This window comes from Eutrigla gurnardus, assembly GCF_963514095.1.
Source record: "Eutrigla gurnardus genome assembly, chromosome: 17".
NCBI lineage: Eukaryota > Metazoa > Chordata > Actinopteri > Perciformes > Triglidae > Eutrigla > Eutrigla gurnardus.
The window spans coordinates 985,951-1,006,303 of NC_139928.1; the positions used below are offsets into that span (position 1 = coordinate 985,951).

The following is a 20,353-nucleotide window of genomic DNA, read 5'->3' on the forward strand; positions in this document are numbered from 1 at the left end:
ACATAAAAAAAACAAAGTAAAGAAAAAGCCAAAGTCCATGGCTGCAATACAGCACATTCTCGCTGCGAACCAACAGCGTCACCGTGCGCGAAGCCAGACGGTTTCCATAAATGCATACGTGCATCAGCACTTCTCCCCACTGGACGTGCTGTCAGACCGGGCTGTCCAGGCAAAGTACCGGCTCCAACGGCTGATCACTCTGTTGTCTCCACACATCCAGTGAGCAACCCGCTGCAATTTTGCCCTCAGCCCGGAGGTGCAGCTCCTGGCTGCGCTGCGTTTTTATGCAGTGGGGAGCTTCCTGGAGGTGGTGGGGGACGGCACCGGCCTCAGCAAGGCATCGGTGTCACGGAGTGTGGCAGCTGTGACACCGATTCTCCTGCGCCATGCCCGGACCCACATAAAGATGCCCACCACAAGAGACGAGGTCCGCCAGGTCCACCAAGGGTTCCACGCAGTGGCTGGGATCCCCGGGTGATCGGTGTGGTGGATGGCACCCTCATTCCATTCTCACATATGTGTGCCTATATCCACGGGGGTATATATGCGCTAATGGGCTTGATTACTACTTGGATACAGCTGTTGGTACAAACACACACACACACACAAAATACATGCGTAGCCTAATTGCACCTGTGTGGGGGGACCACGGGGCGCTGTGTGTGACTTATGCGCTCATAAAGAGGTGGGTGATCGATTTACCTGGCATCCATTGATTCAGTTTCAGCACCACCGCGGTGGACAGCTCCCACTAAGAGCTTCTTAAGAACGATCGAATCTGGGAAACGCGGCCACTGATGGTCAAAAAGAGGCAAACATTTAAACCATGACTGTCGGAATTCTGGATGGTCGGATTTAGCCCTGAGAATACAGAGATTATTTTGGTCGGAGCAATGGGCAGTCGGGCCAATGGGCCTAGAAAAGTCGGATTAATGGGTAGTCGGAGAGATGGGCGGTCGGACTTTTGGGCCGTCGGACTGACGTATGCTCCCCGCATAAAACGCAGCCACCCCGCTGCCAAGTGAGCCGAGGCCGGAAGACAGAGATGGAGACAGAGATCACATTTCAGTCGAGGTGGGAGGGGGAGATGACAGGTCGTACCTTGTTTGTTTACATTGACCTTTTGAAGATGTATTACTATGCGACGTGCCGCTGAAGTGTTTAGAGAGATGAGAATGTAAATCCGAAGAAGATAAAAAGCCTGTAGTTGCTCGTATGAGGCTGCCGTTGTACGCAGCAACACGTATATGATACACAGCAACTTCACTTGCGGTTGAAGAGTTGTGTAATTATGCAAGACGAGCAAAAGTTCACCTTTCAGTTGTTTTAAAGCCAGGGGTGGAGTTCCGATGCTCATTGAATATGTCACACGGCCTGCAGCACCGTATCCGTCTCTCGTTCCAAGAAGCCACGATGTTTTGTAAAAAGAGACATCGTTGCAGCGTTACGCTGCAAAGCAAAGTTTTTTTAAGCTGTATGATCGCGGCATATTTTTGACTCCTTTTCGTGATCACGGTGCACTCTTCCGTGTGAAAACATGAATGTATCACTTGGGAGGGTCTGCTATGGCGAGTGCGACGCCTAGTGGGAAAGGTCGGTATCACCGGTTCAGTCATGTCTTTGGCTTAGTATCAGACCGGTTTTAAAATGTTTAAGCCGGCCCAAGCCTACAAATGAATAAAGTAATTAAATAATTTAAACAATACAGATAAAAAGGAAATACTAAATACACTAAATGTGATGACTCAAAAACAAATGATTGGTGCCGGTAAATTGTATTTCAGAAAAAATGTGCAACTCCAATTGCAGGACTATTTACTGAAATATGATTGTTATGATTATTGTTTATTTAAAGGATCCCCATCAGCTGATGCCATAGCAATCTACTCATCTTCTGGGGTCCTCGCCTTACTCCCAAGAAACATTACAGGACATTGCAACAAAAGATATTAAGAGGTATGGTGTTCCAAATTGCTATGGCTCTATAGATGACAGTTTTTTTCAATTAGTTAAATTTTTATGAGTGCGACTGAAAAAATTGTAGGTCGCACTGGTGCACCTAACGCTGCTTGGTTGAAGCAATTTCCCTGGCTGATGTACGATAAAGAAAGGGACTCAATGCACTGCATTTATTGTCTGGAGTGTGGTCAGAATTTGGCCGGTAATAGTGCGTTTGTGGAAGAGTCAACAACATTTCGCATCGAGACGTTGAAAAAGCGCAATATGTCCAAAAAGCATACTACATGCCATGAAAAGTGTGTTAATAAAGTGGCCCCTCATCCAGCTGCATTTCAGCATCAGGCTGTATCAATCAGGTTCGCTGAGGAATCTGAAATGATTATAAAATTCAATGTCTCATATAATATTGCAAAGGAGGAGTTAATTAGAAAGTTAGTTAGAAATGATTCTGATGAAAAAAAATGCCGACACACTAAAGAACAAGACAGCTGCGGAGATTGGAAACGCCACGTACACGTCATTCATGATTGACGGCGACACAGACGTCTCTATGAAGGAGTGCGTTATTGTCTACTGCCGCATTTTGCGGAAAGGGAGGCCGGTCAACATGTTAATTGGACATGTCGAGGTGGAGCATGGACACGCACAGTGTTTGAAGGCCCACATTACAGCATGAGAGATCATGAATAGGAAATTGTTTAGTAGCCTATTCCTAATATTATGAAAAATGAATAGCCTAAGTAAAAATATAAGTAGGCTAGGCTAAGATCACATAAACATTTTTCCATTTGCAATCTATAGGCTAGTGACCTGTATGATCTTTTTATTCTTGAGGAATTTATGCTGCCACAAAGCAAGCATTTGCTGTGCTTGGGCATCAGTGTGCAGATTGGCTGGAGAAAACGGTTGCTCTGGGTGCTGATGGTGCTGCAGTTAACCTAGGCCATAAGGGGGTGTCATTATGTAAAAGGAGAGCGATAAAAAGGTGACTTTTTGGCGTTAAAGGCGACGCGATGAAAAATGTGGGTGCACCTGTGAATGTGTGTGTGAATGGGTGAATGTCAGGGTTTAGCTCTGGAGGTAGAGCAGATGGCTGGCAACCGCAAGATTGCCGGTTTCGATCCCCGGCTCCTCCTAGCTGAGTGCCTGAGCAAGACACCTTACCCTAATTGCTCCTGACAAGCTGGCTGTTGCGTGGTTGACTCTGCCGTCGGTGTGTGTGTGAATGGGTGAATGGGTGAATGTGAGTCATTGTTGTAAAGCGCTTTGGAGAAAAGCGCTTTATAAATGAGGCCATTTACCTGTGTACTGAGTCTGTCTTTGCTCGGTCGTCTGTTGTATCCCGGATGTATACCCACCACCAGAAAAATGGCATTGCACAAAAATTGCTACTCACCCTCCATGAATTTCTGTCCCTCCTAAAGAGAGAGAAACCATTAATCGCTAACTCAGTGTTCTGAATAGATGCATCTAAATGAGTTTCACATACTGCCAATATATGAAAAGATTTGTCAAACACCAATTTACTCAATTCATGTATTTTATTCCTTAAGCTACAATGTTAACATGTGCTACTACCAAGCCTTTTGTTTGGAAATGTTAAAGGTCTCAGTGTCATTCATTAAAATAAAATATCTGCCTAGTTCATGAAGTCAGACATGCAGTTGAGGAACTTTTTCTGGGTTTGATGACCAGCTTGTCTTAGTACTGCAAAATCACCTCTCTCTCTCTCTCTCTCTCTCCCTGAGATCAGGCATCAGCTCCTTCCTTTTTCTCTTGATAAGGTCTGAGTAGTCTTCATTGATGTAAATCTGTGTAAGTTTAACTTTCTTGACCTGTGATAGAATCATCTGCTTGTCCTTGTGGAGTTTTACTAGAGTCAATCTTGTCCCACTTTCATCAAACTTTCCAACGTTGTACCCTTTCTAATATTCTTCACATTCAGGCCCAATTTATTTCCCAGTATTTCCTTTACTTTAATTTCTGCTATTTCCCAGTTTTGGCCTTTTTCCTCAGGGACACCATCAATAATAATATTTGCTCCTCAGTGATTGACTTTCCAGATAGTCCTTCTTTTTCTCAATCTCCCTCAGGAGACCATTTGTCTCCTGAGGGATCTCCTCCCAGACCTGAACCAGAGCAGCAGTCAACTCCTGGACAGTCTGTGGTGCGACATGGCGTTGGTGGATGGAACAAGACATGATGTCCAAGATGTGCTCAATAGGATTCAGGTCTGGGGAACGGGCAGACCAGTCCATAACATCAATGCCTTCATCATGCAGGAACAGCTGACACACTCCAGCCACATGAGGCCTAGCATTGTCATGCATTAGAAGGAACCTAGGGCCCACTGCACCAGCATATGGTCTCACAATGGGTCTGAGGATCTCATCCGGTACCTAATGGCAGTCAGGGTACCTCCGGCAAGCACATGGAGGGCTTCCAAAGAAATGCCTCCCCAGACCATCACTGACCCACCGCCAAACCAGTCATGCTGGGGGATGTTGCAGGCAGCAGAACGTTCTCCACAACGTCGCCAGACCCTGTCACATCGGTCACATGTGCTCAGGGTGAACCTGCTCTCATCCGTGAAGAGCACAGGGCGCCAATGGCGAATCTGCCAATCTCTGATCTGTAGCAAATGCCAATCGCATTGCATGGTGTTGGGTTGTAAGCACAGGCCCTATTTGTGAACGTCGGGCCCTCAAACCACCCTCATGAGGTCGATTTCTGACCGTTTGAGTTGAAACTTGAACATCAGTGGCCTGCTGCAGGTCATTTTGTAGGGCTCTGGCAGTGCTCCTCCCGTTCCTCCGTGCAAAGGAGCAGATATCGGTCCTGCTGTTGGGTTGTTGTCCTTCTTCGGCCCCCTCCACTTCTCCTGGTGTATGCTCTTGACACTGTACTGGGGGACACAGCAAACCTTCTTGCCACAGTGCGCATTGATGTGCCATCCTGGATGAGCTGAGTTGAGTCTTGACCAATGTTTTTTCCAAATTCACTCAAGCATATCCAACATCAGACCAGAAGGCCTGTACTGTTGTCAAAATCCTCACAGGAAAGTGGTTTTACACCTATGGAGTGCCTCAACAAATTTATTCAGACCAAGGACGCAACTTTGAAGGTGAACTACTCAAACGCCTTTGCCAACTGTATGGGATTGCAAAAAGCAGGACGATCCCTTACCATTGTTGGGACCTCACCATTGACTACACAATGCGGCCTACACAGAGACCAAAAGCCTTCACATGCGGTCAGAACAAAGGGACAAAGGGGATAAAGAACTACAACCGCCATTTTGGCTTTACTTCTCACCCAGGTGCGAAGTGCAACGTCACACAACTGGTGCCCTATTGGCTGACAACCACAGGTACCCCAGGGGGTCCCCGGGAGCAGCCGTGAGGTATAAAACCCGGCGCTGCCTTAAGAACTTCCTCTCTCCATCGTGACACGCGTTACAACAGGAGGTGAACTTTTACGTCTGCAGCATTTTCCTTTGTCCTAGGCCGCAGTCTTTCCCCCAAACTCGCTGGACGAGCAACAGACTGTTTTCCCTCTCTTTTTCTCTACTTGCTTCATTTTTCTTTTTTTTTTATCATTTTGGATCCTGAGGAGATCGCCACGACCGCGCGACTCTCCTGTTTACCCGCGGAAGGAAGAATAAACACTTTCTTCGTCCCAGCTGCCAGCGAGAAGGATAACTTCTATGACCCGCCCTCGTTTAGATTCAGCCAACTCGTCGCATTCTCCGTCGCCGAACGAGGATTCGCGAACCACCGTCCGTCGCCGGCGTCAAGAAACGTCATCACCACACGGGACGGAAAACCTCACATCCACAAAGTAAGAGGCTATTTGTCTGGGCAGAAGCAGAGATTCGATAGTGTAGAACTGGCTTGTAATTCTTGTTAACGTGTTTTAAGTTTTGATCACGGACCGCCGAGTCCGTGGCTTTCTGTATTGTTGTATTCGAAGGCTGATTGTGTACCCACGCCGCTGGGTTGATTTCTGTAACGGTGTCTTGACTAACCTCAGCCATATTCGCGAGCTCAGTAAGCAGTCTACTATCAGATAAAGGGCCGGGGTCCCGCTGAACGAACGCCAGTTCATTCACAAGCTCCTGTGTGATAGTAACACGCCTCCTGAGCCTTTGAATATTGCGCGCGCATTCTCTCTCTCTCTTTGTTTGTGTCCCGCTAACACACACACGCACACATACGCCCCCCCCCCCCCCCCCCACACATATCCTCCGCCAGCTGTTTCCGTCTTCGGACGCTGAGGAAATAGCTCTATCTGGTGGCTGTACCGGCCATCTCTCCCTCTCTCTCTCCCTCTCTCGCTATTGTATCTGACGTCAGTGGCTCCGCCCCTGGATGCTGTGAGGAATAGCTCCACCTGGTGGTCGCGCCCGGCCATCTCTCTCTCCACACACACACACACACACACTCCACGTGTGTCTCTTTCTTTGTTTAGCTTAGCTTTGTGTGTTAGGTAGTTAGGTGATAAGGCTTTGTTAATTGCAGTGTTATTGATTGTGATCATTATTACTGATTTTAATAAAATATAACTAGCGGTCTCTTGTGCTTGTTGTGTATATGTCACTGGATAACAGCAGGTTGTGAAGGCTAGTGCTCGAATTTCACACCTTTTTAATTGTTCAATTGTTTTTATACTTCTATGCCAATCACTGCATGAAAAGTCGGATTTTCGTCCCTGTAACGTCCTTTTGGTCACACTGGGTCTTTTAAACAAGAATAATCACTAGTGATTGGTTAGCAGATATATATATATATATATATATATATATATATACACACACATATATATATATATATATATATATATATATATATATACACACATATATATATATATATATACATATATGTTTATATATATATGTATATTTATACATATACACACATATATTTATTTTTATTTATTTATATATTTATAAATATAAATATGAATGAATTTATTGAGGAAAGGAAAAATTGCCAGGAGGAAGTATTCAAAGAAAGAGCTTTATTGACAACACAACACACAACTGTACAAATTTGCCCACACAACAAACAAATGAACTGGCGACATTCTGTCCGAATTTGGTCAATTTTACAGCCGACTGCGGTGCGTGGCCCTGTACTTGGGAGTCTTCTCTAATCGCGACTGTAGAGTCGCACAGAGCTCGGTGAGCTCCTGGCTACGATAGGGGTGGAGGTCGCACAATCCATCCAGACACATCTATTAATGCACCTGAAAATAGGTTTAGGTAGGTTTGGTCACATTGACCAAAAACGGATCTAATAAATCTAATAAGTCTTACCCTCTTTCTCCTGGAACGACTCCGAGCTGACGTCTTCACAGCTTCCGCCTGTGATGCGAGATCAGGCTGTGTGTGTCTGAAGCTCCTGCGTACCGTTTCATAGTATGTCTTACAGGCAGCTGGAAAACAATTAAATGAGTGGTATGAATAAGAAAACTTAAGTCACAGTAAAATTAAAACAAGGAAGAAGAAAACAGTAAAAGTTACTTACACACAATGGCGTCACTATCGGCGTCATAGAAATCCGGACTTGCGGACAAAGCTCCGAGCAAGTAAGAGGTCACAGCTTCGTTATGAGGCGAGGTTCGTCTGTGAAAACAAAATGAACAGTTAAGATCGGTATCTCCTGTTAACGCATCTATTTCCTTATACAGCAGAATGAAAGCATATTCTTTAAATCGTACCCTTGCTCCGGTTCGTAGCGCCTACAATTCGTCTCCGAGTTGTGAAGACGGCGTACTGCTTCCTGTAAAAGACCAACAACGTACACTTAACAAAGCAACTTAACGTTACACTGGTTCCTCTCTCTTGTTCTTTTACAAGGCTACTATGCTACTTTTAGCTTGGATTATTAGCTTTAAGCTACTTTTAGCTTGGGCTTGCTTTGCTAATTTTAGCTTAGCTAGCAGTCACCGAACATATTCTTACCGCAATCATCCTGAGAGTCTCCAGCAGTCCTGGGACATCCTGAGAGTCTCCAGCAGTCCTGGATATAAGAATTATAACATTTAAACCACATTTTCTTAAGTGAAGCCTCTCAGAGCAGCATTCCTGCTGCCGGTGAACGTGAACGTCTCCTCATCGTTCCCTCCACTGAATGAGGCGCCCGGTGTCTGCATACGTCCCTTTAACGGACAACGGTGCACGGCGTTATTAATCACCGTTAGTAAATATATAACCACGGTTTAACATAAGCACTATATTATTAGTTAACGTCGGTAAAAACGGCACATTTTCCGCTTCGCTTGCGCTCGCTAACCTCTGTGGTAAATTAGCGTCAGTAGGCTAGCCGGCTGGCAGGACCTTCGATTCGTAACGTTAACGTACAATGCCAACAACAATAAAGTAACGTTCATTATCAATACGATTTAAAAGTCAGCTGGAAACATAAAAGTCATGTTACAGTATACTTACATGTGTACGCGGTTTGTGTCGGGCTCCTCGCCAGAATCACCGCAGTCGTCCGCCATTATCCAAAACTTGTGAAGTCAGACGAGCCGCAATGCATTTTGGGAAGTTGAGTAGATTTAGCAAGGTCCGCTGTACTCAGAAATTCTTGCCAATGCAGTATACATCCGGGCATTTCTCGCGTGCACAAATTCACATACTATTGTATGTGAACGCACTACGTACTCAAATTTACGTCACAATTAAGTACGAGTAGGACGTTAGTATGGCATTTCGAACACAGCCGAGATCTATGATCTATGAACCCATCCTTGACCCTCTAGCAGAACTACGACCAGCCATTATAAAGCAGTTTATAGTTGTTAATGTTGTGTCAAAAAGTACTGCATTTAAACATGTTATTGCGCAAGTTTCCTGGCTTCATCCCCATCCGGACAGACATTTTTATGGAAAGCCAATAGAAGTTTGGAGCTTGCAGGGAACAGACACGTCATACCCAGCATCATTTCTGCCTGTTGAGCGCATTGCTGGGAGATGTGTGGTTAACACATCCACTGTGCATTTAAAGGAGTCATAACCTGGTTTTATACGTATCCAGCCCCCCTTGGATCGCTTTGGATCAATTCGTAAAACTTATTAGAAAAAAAAAAAAAAAATTTAATCAAACATTGAGCTTGTTCTGACCCTTTTTCGTACCGCGATTTTATCACGCGAGATTACGCGCGAGGTTTTGACTGGTCCGGATGTGCATTGTATAATATGTAATGAGGCGCGCGTTGATTCGCCGCAGGAAGGACAGAGCCGGGGGGGGCTTGCCTGCATGCAGACTCCAAAACATAATGGCGGCGCTTCGGCGATTTCAGGTAGCGGACGGGGCGGGGTTGGGTGGTGAAAGAGGGGTGGGCTTATGCAAGTAGCCGCCACGGTGACGTCACCGAAGGCGCAGAATCAAAATCTCGTGCTTTAGGAATGCACACCCTTGTGTGCTATTCCTGTTCGGAAAAAGAGCAGAAGCGAAAAAACGGCGCCACTTTCAAACTCCAGCCTTTCAGGCAAGTTTCAACTGAGGTCAAACACAGATATGCATGTTTTAACAAGAGAAATTGCGATTTCCTGGTGATGACTCCTTTAAGCACAGAAAGGGTCACTGTAGTCATACCACTATGCACAGTGGTTGAGCTCTAGGAGACTGTGATGTTGTTTGCATGAATGTACATTTTACCTTTGTGGCAAAGCCTGATTAAAAGTAATTGTTGAAGCAAATTGTTTTGTGTATCTTTGAATGAAGATGAAATTAAGTTATATCTTTGAATGAAGATGAAATTAAGTTAACACTTTTCAGAAAAATGTCACCTGGGGGAAAACTCCCGCTGCTACCCTGATTTGCATTTGTATAGCTCACAGCATTTTCATTTACATGTTAAAGCCTCCCCTAGGATTACGGCGAGGGGGGTCATGGGGGGACAACTGCCAAGCAAGGCCCACGTCAATTCCCGGCAATTTACGTCAGTTTTCGGTGTTTCCTGCAAATTGCCGTTTGCAGTCGTAAACCTGAACTTCCACGTCAATTTACAGGGCCGCTAACTGACGAAAATCCCACTTTTCATGCAGTGAATGATCACGATGATTGGCATGTGAGTATAAAACCTTTATATTGGGACTGAATACAGTTTTAGGTTATCTTTTCCCTGATTCCAGGGTGGTGCCCCGTATATTCATGATTATATCATAATAATATATTAAATATAATTATTAATATCGATAATCATATTGACATTAATAATTAGCTGTTGATAACCAAATCTGCTCCTGCTACATCCCCAACACCATCCAGAGGGAAATGGACAGTGCGAGAGGTTTAATCAAACCCTTTTTGATCTCTTGCGCTGCCTGTCCGGAGAGAAGAAGCAAAAATGGCCCCAAATGCTCCCCCAGTTGGTGTTTGCCTATAATACAACAGTTCACCAGTCAACTGGTCATTCACCATACGAACTGATGTTTGGCCAGAAGCCCCAGCTATGTGTTGAGCTACGACTGACACAAGCTGATAAGAAGCCAGCTTCGATTACACCAGATGACTGGGCAACCAAACATCAAGACTATTTGGCTTCTGTTAATGTGGCAGCTAGAAAGCATTTGGAGGCAGCTGCCAAACCAGAACAACCTCCAACAATCACATCCACCCTTCCAGTTTGCACTCTGGTTTATAGGAAGAATCATGTACTAGGACGAAGAAAACTCCAAGATGTTTGGGAATCAACAGTCTACCAAGTGGGAAAATGTCTGGAAAATGTCGACACAGTATACAAGATCCAGTCCAGATCCAATCCAGAACAGCAGAAAACTGTCCATCGCTCCGAATTAAGGCCAATCACTGAGAGAGGAATGCTGGTTTCAGAACCACTGGTGGCCCCCCCTTCCCCCGGACAGAGGGAAGAAACCCCTCCCTGAGGGAATGCTAGCAAGGATGAGGACAGCAACACCAGCCCTCTGTCAGGTTTTATCAGCTCCCTCTGTAATGTCAGCTCTATTGCTGAACAGGAGCCAGCCCCAGATCTCCAGCCCCCAGAGACTGCCCTTGTGTCCATGGAAGAACCCGCAGAGCCGATCCCAGCTGTCATTGGGCAAAGGCAGGGTACACCCTGGACAGGTCGCCAGTCCATCACAGGGCTAACATATAGAGACAAACAACCATTCACGCTCACATTCACACACCTATGGACAATTTATCATCAATGAACCTATCCCCATCCTGCATGTCTTTGGACTGTGGGAGGAAGCCGGAGAACCCGGAGAGAACCCACGCTTACACGGGGAGAACATGCAAACTCCACACAGAAGGAACCCGAACCCGACCTGGGAATCGAACCCGGGACCCTCTCGCTGTGAGGCGACAGTGCTACCCACTTCACCACCTTGCAGCCCCACATTACTTGTTGTCCTTGTTTTTGTCATCATGTCTGTTGTATTTGATGTTCTGTATTCTAACGTGTGTGTATTGTTTTTAACTTTGCTTGTGTAACTTTTAGTAAAGGCCTAACCAGGGACAGGGGTTGCAATTTAGTCTCGACTAGAAACCTGTATGCATGCCATCTATTTTATATTTTATATGAAACAATGTACAATGTATTTGTCCCTGCTAGGGGTGTGAATCTTTGGCTTCACTTCGATTCGATTAATGATTCAGTAGTTGGCAATTCGATTCAAGGACAATTTTTTTTGTAACGATTCGATTCTGTAAACCAAGATTCGATTCAGTAACTTGTAACCAAAATTCTATATCCATGAAATAAACATGCAATAATGCAAGAGAGACTATCTGTGTTCTTCTGAAAGGTGAAAAAATAAACAGACCACAGAATTACTTATTTAACATATTTATTCTATAAAAGAGTAGTCCTGCATAATTATTTTATGCTGAATACAAAAATGTAATTAAACATTGCTCAGTACGGCGCTCCCATTCCATCTACCCCAGCCCTTAGCCCCACGGCCCCCAGACCCTTTAGAACACAGGCCACGGGACTTATGTTCCTGCTAGGCAAAGCGAGTTATGTCATCGGGACAGTGACCTTTTAAAGTGGGGGTTTATGTAACATTTGGGACGCTAGGAGTATATGAGACTAGGATCTTGCAGGACTTTACAAGTCCACGTTTGTTCTCGTAGCTCACCCTCGTCCATGCTCCTGTTGCTGGCGCTGTGTGTCTGAGAAGAACAGAGGTACAAACATTTTCTGGGTCTATACAACTTGTGTTTTATGTTGAGTTTAGACTACTTCCCGTTATTGCATTTTTAGTGTCTCTTTTGGTGCCATGGGGGTTAAACCGCATTGAGTACAGCTCATCTCGTAGCAGTTTAGTACGGTAGGAATTTTAATAGTGTATCCACCTGACATGGTGTTTTATATTACCAGTCTGCATTTTAGATTTGTCTGGTTTATTTAACTTTGTATTTCTCCCGTCATAATTCTAGACAACCAGCACTTTACCTGCCCCAGTCTATCTGCTGTACTCTACCTGTACGTGCTACACCTTAGCTCAAGAAGGTAGGAGACTGGGCATATGGCTATGCCTATCTAGGTCAGTTTTAATAAGGCTGTAGCATTTCTTGTAATGTATTGATTTTGTTTTTTAGGCTGAACTGGTGACACACGTCGGCAGGGCAGCCACTGTTCTCTCCTCCAAAAGAGTTATTGTAATAAGTGCCTCGATCCTTGTTTTGTGGGGTTTTATTATTCTGGTACCTTGATAGTGGTGATTATTCACCTTTCCATGGTGTCTTATTATTTAATGTTTGCTCTATAAGTGTGCAGTGCCTTTGAACCTTTTTGTGTGTAGTGCCTTCGAACATTTAAACGCGCAGTGGTATACACCTGGTAGGGTTGCACGGTATACCGGTATTAATTTGGTACCGGGGTACTGAGGCATTTAAAACGGTACCATATTGCATTTGGACGGGACCGGTACTTGCAGCGCCGCCGGCAGCGCCCGCAACAGCGGCGAACTCGCCACGTGACGTCACCGCGTTGTAACTACAGCTGAGAGGACGAGGAGCGAGCCGCAGCTTGGGGAGATAAAAGGCAAGCCGGAGGAAACCGCTAGCAAGTTAGCGAGCAGCGTAGACTGGAACAACAAACGGAGCAGGAGGAAAGCTTGGAGAGAGCGAGAGAGAGCGAGAGAGCGAGAGCGCGCGCGAGAGAGCGAAGCACGGAGAGGAGAATGGCTGCTGCCACCGTCACCACGCCGCAACTTGCGGACAAACCAGCGCCGCGAAGTGCGATATGGCCGTACTTTAGCTTAAAACAAATGCGCAAAGCGAGGCAGTTAACGCCGACGCACCATTGTGTAAACGGTGTTTAAAACATGCATGGCTAACGGCGGAAACACCTCCGACTTATAAACACTTAAAGGACCAGCACCCAGACCTGCACACTGAGCTCAGGGAACGACAGGTCATTTAAACTCATGAAAAAAAGCCACATTCAGTGCTAAAAGCAAGCGCCACCGCCCTTCACTCTTAACAAAAGTAGCTCTGGAAGAAAAAAAAAAGAGCTGGTTTATTTATATTATTATATTTTATATTATATTATTGTATTTATATTTTAATATTTTTAAAATTGTGTGCATTAGAAAAGCTTGTCTTTGTGGTATTTTATTTTATTTGCTGATTAATATGTTATTGTTCTAAGATTTTCTATTAAAAAAAAGTCAGTAATGACATTTTTTGCGTTCACTTTTTATTTGAAAAAGTATCGAAAAGTACCGAAAAGTACCGAAACACATGTTGGTACCGGTACCGGTACCAAAATGTTGGTATCGTGACAACACTAACACCTGGTTATGTGTGTCCAACTCTTGGTACTAGTTGTTTTATTTTATACATACCCACGTATTGATCCTATTGTTTGACATATTGCTGAATAAAATTGTTATTTGTACCCAAGCTAAAAGAGCCTCTGCTTGTCCTTGCCATAATTGGCATTAACCTGAGTGGGGGGTCTTTGCTGTAGTGGCGTTGTCACACATAAGTTACCCTAGTGCCAGTCACATTTATGAAGATCAAGAAAAAGACAAAAACCTACTCAAAGTACAAGTCAGAGAAACAAAATGGGTTGGAGATCCCAGCCGAACAGAACAAAAGATGGGGAAGATACTGGGTCAGCCTCGCAGTGGGCTGTCCCAACCCAGCTCTCCACTTCAGAGCTACAGAGCATGAAAGCAGCTGGGCATGTACTTGAGCAGCGTGTTGCTACAATCTACTCCGGCATCATAAATAAAAGTCCTACAAAACTCCATACAGTTTTTCTCCACCATAAATCATTTCCTCAAGCCACAGACCCTCTCACACACGATAACACAGAAGTGCAACAGCTTCATCACTTTTTTTTAGGATAAAATATTTAAGATATAAACACCATCTGCTCTTCTTTCTCCAGCTTATCTGCTCTGTCTGTCCCAAATGTCGACCCACAGCCTGGGATTCTCCAGCCTCTCAGATGCTTCACAGACATCTCGCCGCAAAAGATTGAGAAAACCTTCCATGTGTGCCCTGGACCCCTTTCTTACAGCTCTGGTAAAACCCAACATCTGCGCTCTAAGTCCCTTGATCACCCAAGTTATCAACCACTCACTCCAGGCAGGTATGTTGTCATCAGACTAGGCCTGGGACGACTCACATAAATACATTGGCACGACTACAGAAAGACAAGGAGAATAAAAACATATTTGCAATAATTAAAAACAGTGCAGACATTAAAAGATTTAGCAGAAAGCTATGGTGAACATAAAAGTTTTCAGTCTAGTTTTAAAAACGGTCGTGGTTTGGGGCAAGTCTTACATCTTCAGGAAGTTTATTCCAGCTATTTGTTGCATAGTGACTAAATGATGCTCTCCCGTGATTGTTGTTTACTCTGGGAATCACTAACAGATTGGTCTCAGAAGATCTTAGTGGTCTAAAAGGCTTATGTAGTGGGAGCATATCAGTGATATACTTCGGTCCTAGACCATGTAGTGATTTATATGTGAGCAGGAGGATTTTGAAATCAATCCTCTGACATACAGGGAGCCAATGTAAGGATTTAAGAATTGGTGTAATGTGCTCACATTTTTTGGTCTTTGTAAGATTTCTAGCAGCAGCGTTCTGAACCAACAGTGAAGTCGTCCTTTAAAGGGATAGTTCGGAATTTTGGACATAAGACCTATTTTCCAAGTCAGCCGGTGTGTTCGAGACGTCTGGAAACGTTTTCAAGACATTTCATTCAGTTCTTCTAGTTGCCGAGTTCGCTTGTGCTATGGCTAGCGCAAGTCAATCGTTCTAGTTTTAGCATGGCATTAAAAACAGTCTTGCCAACTCCACAGTGCACCCGAGGCAAATCAATTGTAACGGCAGACTATTGATGTACATATCTGTGTTGATAGAATGTTTGAAATAAAACCAACCTTGCATTTTAAAGGATTTATGTCTCAGCAGCAGCAGCAGCAGCGTGTCATACTTCCTAGTAGGCTATGGCAGCGGCGGACTGATATCACCTAGCACTTATAAGTTACCGGTTCTATAATGGTTTGTTTACCTGCTGTTATTGCTACAGACGCAGAGTAGCCTGCAGTGCTAGTTTCTTCAATCTCACAGAAATGGACACTTTTGGAGAATATAGTGAAACTTTTGAAGACAAGAGTTTTTTTCCACCCAAACCCAACCGTACCTGTACGAGCCTGAATTTACAGAGGAAGAATTGCGCGAGAGGGATGCTCAAAGGGCAGAACGGGAACTAGCGTCTGTGGAGACCGAGATAGCCCCCGCTGGAGCTGAGAACCGGGACCAAACAAACGGAGACTGGTGGTGCCAGGAGGGAATCCCCCGCAACTCGTCCGAGGGTTTACGGTTCTCCGGACGAAGCAGTGGTCCGGGTTCGCGTTGCGTAATTGTGGGTTCGCGTGGCCTTGGGCTGTCCGATGTTGGTCTGCGGTCCAAGGGCTTTTCACCCAGCTCTGAGGGCACGAGGCCCGAATATTCGGCAGTGTTCATGTGTCTATTTACCGGAGGTAATCCCCGCAACGCGTCCGAGGGTTTACGGTTCTCCGGACGGAGCAGTGGTCCGGGTTCGCGGTGCGTAATTGTGGCTTTGTTTGAGTGAGCTCCAAAGGCTTTTCAGACAGCCTTGGGGGTATAATTGCCGACAGTTCGGCCTGACTCGATTGCCTATTTACGGGCAGTATTTCTGGTGGTGCGTCTTAGAGTTTTGAGTCCGACGGAGCAAAGTAAAATTCCGCTTCTGCTGAGAAACTAGTCCCTCAAAAAATGGATGATTCATGCAATGCGAGTTTTGTTTCAAATATCATTCTATCAACACAGATATCGACAGTCTAGTGTTTGAATTGATTTGCCCCGGGTGCACTGTGGAGTCGGTATGAGTGTTTTTAATGCCTGTCTAACTAGAACCATTGACTTGCGCTAGCCATAGCACAAGCGAACTTGGCAACTAGAAGAACTGAATGAAATGTCTTGAAAACGTCTCGAACACACCGGCTGACTTGGAAAATAGGTTTTATGTCCAAAATTCCGAACTATCCCTTTAACTCAACTCTGATAAATGGTGACTGTGTCCATGTCGAGTCTTGAATGTGACTGTTTCTGCTGCTCTGATTTGCTCAAACGACAGCGCCCCCTGGTGACGTAGTACACTCGACTGACCAACCTTATTCGTCAGTTACATACTTCCCTATTTACTTACTTCCCTACTTACTTACTTCCCTATTACTTACTTACTTACTTACTTATTTCCCTACTTACTTACTTAGTCAGCTGCAGAGCCAGTTATAGGAAAAATATGTGTACTTTGAAACATTGTTATGAACTTTATATTTTACAACACATTTTAAAAAACAAAATGTCTTTTAACCACTCATTTTAAACAATATGTATTTGTCTATTTAATAACCTATATACCACAAACAACTATTACTTTATATGTTTCACTAGGCTACATATATGGGATTTGAAAGAACTTGAACACCATGAGTGAAATGTGAAGATGGTCTGCTATCAATCCCAAAGCAAAATTAATTTCTGCATTTGAGGTAGTTTAATGTAATTTTGAAGTCAGATTGGAAATCTTATCTTTATTCAAATTTGAGTAAATATTCACATAGTTGGAATAGATTTTTTCCCTCAGAAACAGAGTTTGCAGTTACCAATTATTGTTATTCATCATTCATAAGCCATTCAGTTATTCTTAAATCATAGTAAGAATGCATTTAATGAATTATTTCCTATTTATTCATTTTGTTGAATTTATTTTCTGTATTTAGTCATCTGTTTCTTTAGGTCTACTTCCTTATGTGACTTACTTGTGAATGTATGTATTAAAGAATGTGGAGTCTGGCTGGAGTAAAGTTGATGAAACCAATGTACTGGACAGTGGAGGAAATTCACGTAATTTGATCTGTAGTCCACGGCCGGACCTCAGACATGGAGGGAAGGACCACAGTTAATCTTATCTGTAGTCCACAGCTCTGTGATAGCAATTATTCATGTAGCTGGAGTCTCCATCCCCCTGACTGAGCAGCCTATGTAGGATACCTATAAATAGATATTGGATAATATGATTTCATTATTTTTTTAAGACAGCAGCAGCCAAAAAAAAAAACGCTTAACATCCATTTGTACGAACTCTATTTACACATCATTCAGTGCTTAAGAAGCAGTCCGGCGGTCCAGCGCCCGAACCGGGCGGTTCCGTGCGGGACTCCTGGATGTTTCTTTGGACAGACAGAGTTCGATATGTTCTGTTCCCCCCTACACATAAAACAAGTGCTTACCTACGGGTCTGATTACTTATAATGAACATTATGTTATTATATTATTATTATATTGGGAGTTTCCCGTTTGCCGCAGTGTCGGCGCTGTTGTCAACGCCACCGTCCGTCCCCGCCGCCCTGTCCGCGGTCATCCTGCGGGACAGAAGCATCTCTTACCTCGCGGTGATCCGCAGCCTCTCCTCGTGTGCAGGTGAAGGTGAAGCCTACAGCCGCTGCGCTGCTCGTGTTGCGGGGGTCTGCGGGACTCTGCGGGGCTCTGCGTGCTGCTGTAGGGTGTGTTCAGGAGCGGGTTTCACTGCAGTATTCTGATACTGCGACTAGTTCTGCACGCGAGCTGTCCGATGCAGTTCACGCGCACGACTGCAGACAGGAGAGCCAGCATGACGTCGACTCTTAAAGTGATGATGCAACATTCAAACAAGACTGGCTCGAGGACACACGGGCTGGATCAAGGGCTGGATCAGGGGCTGGACCTGGGGATGGATCAGGGGCTGGCACACAATGTAAAGTTGAAATGTTTCATTTTAAAGTCAACTGCATTCATCTGGTGTACTTTGAGAACAACAGCCAGAACAAAAACCTTTAGATCTATGAATAACTGTATGCTTTGAAAAATGTTAATGTTAAACACTGGTTATTTAGACGCAGCAAAAAGTTACACCCACTTAAGTGTTGGTGTCTAGGTTTCAGGATTAAAAGGTTTAGGAGGTCAGGCAGGTACGAAGGAGCGAGCTAATTCACAGGTGTCTGTGTGATTAACATCTGAATGTCTGATCTGACATCAAGACAATGAAGGGAACTTCAAACTGGTGAAATATTAGATTTCAGATTGTAGGTGGAGTGTTCTGAACCTTTTCTACACTTTTAGTAGCACATGACTGGCCTGACAGCAACACAAACTACAGTCGTCTGTCAGTACATGTCCCTGTCCTCTCTTTACCTCCCAGTCTTTTCATACATTGTTAAAAAAAAATCAACATGCCAAAAACAGAGAGGGTAATTTGCGGAATACTTGAGTTTGACATTTCAAAAATATTTCTCTTGTAATTATTGGAGAACTCAGAAAGGTCAACTGTCAGTTCTTACAGGATAAACATTTAGTTTATGAAAAAGTAGTCACTAATTGCGAAAACTATTTTGTGCAAGTTTCACACTCCATCTCTGAATGTTGGGAGCCACGGTGATGTCTGTAACTTAATTCTCCTGGCTCAACAAAATCTACTTTACCACCAAGAGACATTCCTGGTTAAATGGTGAGCCTTTACAGTGTGATGTTTTCATAAGGACATTAAAGACTCACGACTAATGACTAAAGTGACTGCTTGCATTTTCCAGAGCAATACCCAAGAGCCTATCTGTTATGGACAGCAGGTCAAAATCCACAGGAGCGAAATAACATAATAAGAAAAAGGAAACAAGTTCAAAGTGAAAAAAAAAGTATTTACAAATTAATAAAAGGATCAGACAGACAGGCTCAGGCCAGCCACGCCAAGGCCGTCAGACCTGAATCTGTAAATGGCCGATCACAGGAAACTACAAAATAAATGTCTGCTAGTCTCATCCATTCCAAAACAAACATTAAGGGGAATATAGTTCTACATAAATGAACCCACAGGACAAGCCACAGACTGCTTCCACCAGCCTGGAAGAGAGACCAAGGCCCGATCCCAACATCCCCCCTAAAGCCTTAAACCCTGAACCCTCAGGCGAGCGATCACCGAGCAGTTTTTTTTAATTATCCCGGTAATTTGTCTGCGTGAGAAACACTACATGTGGCGTGTGCTGCTTTGTCCTCTGACAATGTAAACAGACTAGTCTGTCTCAGTAACAGGCTGAATGTAAAGGAGGACTAAGCTGAATTGTTGTTCTATGGAGTGAAAAGGCTTTATCATTCTGACTTCATAGCAGAATATTTCCTTGTTCTTTCTTCCATATTTGCATGTTCTATTGTGGACCTTTTTGAAATGTTCTGTAAGTGCATAAGAAATATGCCTTTTTCAAGCTGACAGTTAATTTTGATGGCCTTGATGGTTTCTTTGGAAATCTGTAGTTCACATGAGAGAATCTGTGCTTAAAGTTAAAAAAGCTGCTATTTAACAATAGTATTTGAATTGAAATACTTCCTTTGTGTTGATTCTACATAAATTCCATCATTTTACATTTAAATATCCATTATAACATACTTTATTCTTAAGAAGAAAGAAAGCGATTAATTACGGCAAATTGTGCGATTAATTAGTTAATTTATTTTAATCGATTGACAGCACTACAAAATATATGATCTAAAAGTTAAATAAACCAGGTGTGTAATATTATAATAATAAACCAGTTGTGTAGCCTATGATGCCATTCCTATGATTTCAAGTTTTTTATGATCCATATTAAATCTTTAATGTTAAAGTTTCTGTGTTAATGGTAACCCCGTGTTTCACATCGCAACGCTATGAACCATGGGTAATTCCCTCAGGTAAAGTCAGCATCGATGCTGACTTAGGCCAAATCCCATCTCCCCCCCTCACAGACTTTGATGGGCGTGCCTGTTAAGTCCCTGAGGGTTCAGAGGCCTGTACTAGGAAGCAGGATTTGGGCTTAACGAGGTAACTTTAGGTTTAACTCTGGGTTTTCAGT

The 20,353-nt window shown here is 44.0% G+C and overlaps 1 protein-coding gene across 2 annotated transcripts in view; it reads right to left on the reverse strand.

Annotated features, from left to right (window-relative positions):
- The window catches only part of LOC311027561 (uncharacterized protein), a 59,536-nt gene extending 41,405 nt beyond the window's left edge, over positions 1 to 18,131 (reverse strand). Inside the window, exon 1 of one of the 2 annotated variants that reach the window (XM_084031622.1) lies at positions 17,882 to 18,131. The gene's annotated coding sequence lies outside the window, so the exon portion shown is untranslated. The remainder of the gene's footprint in view (positions 1 to 17,881) is intronic. The other variant, XM_084031621.1, reaches the window with a different exon arrangement.
- Between the last annotated feature and the right edge of the window lie 2,222 nt (positions 18,132 to 20,353).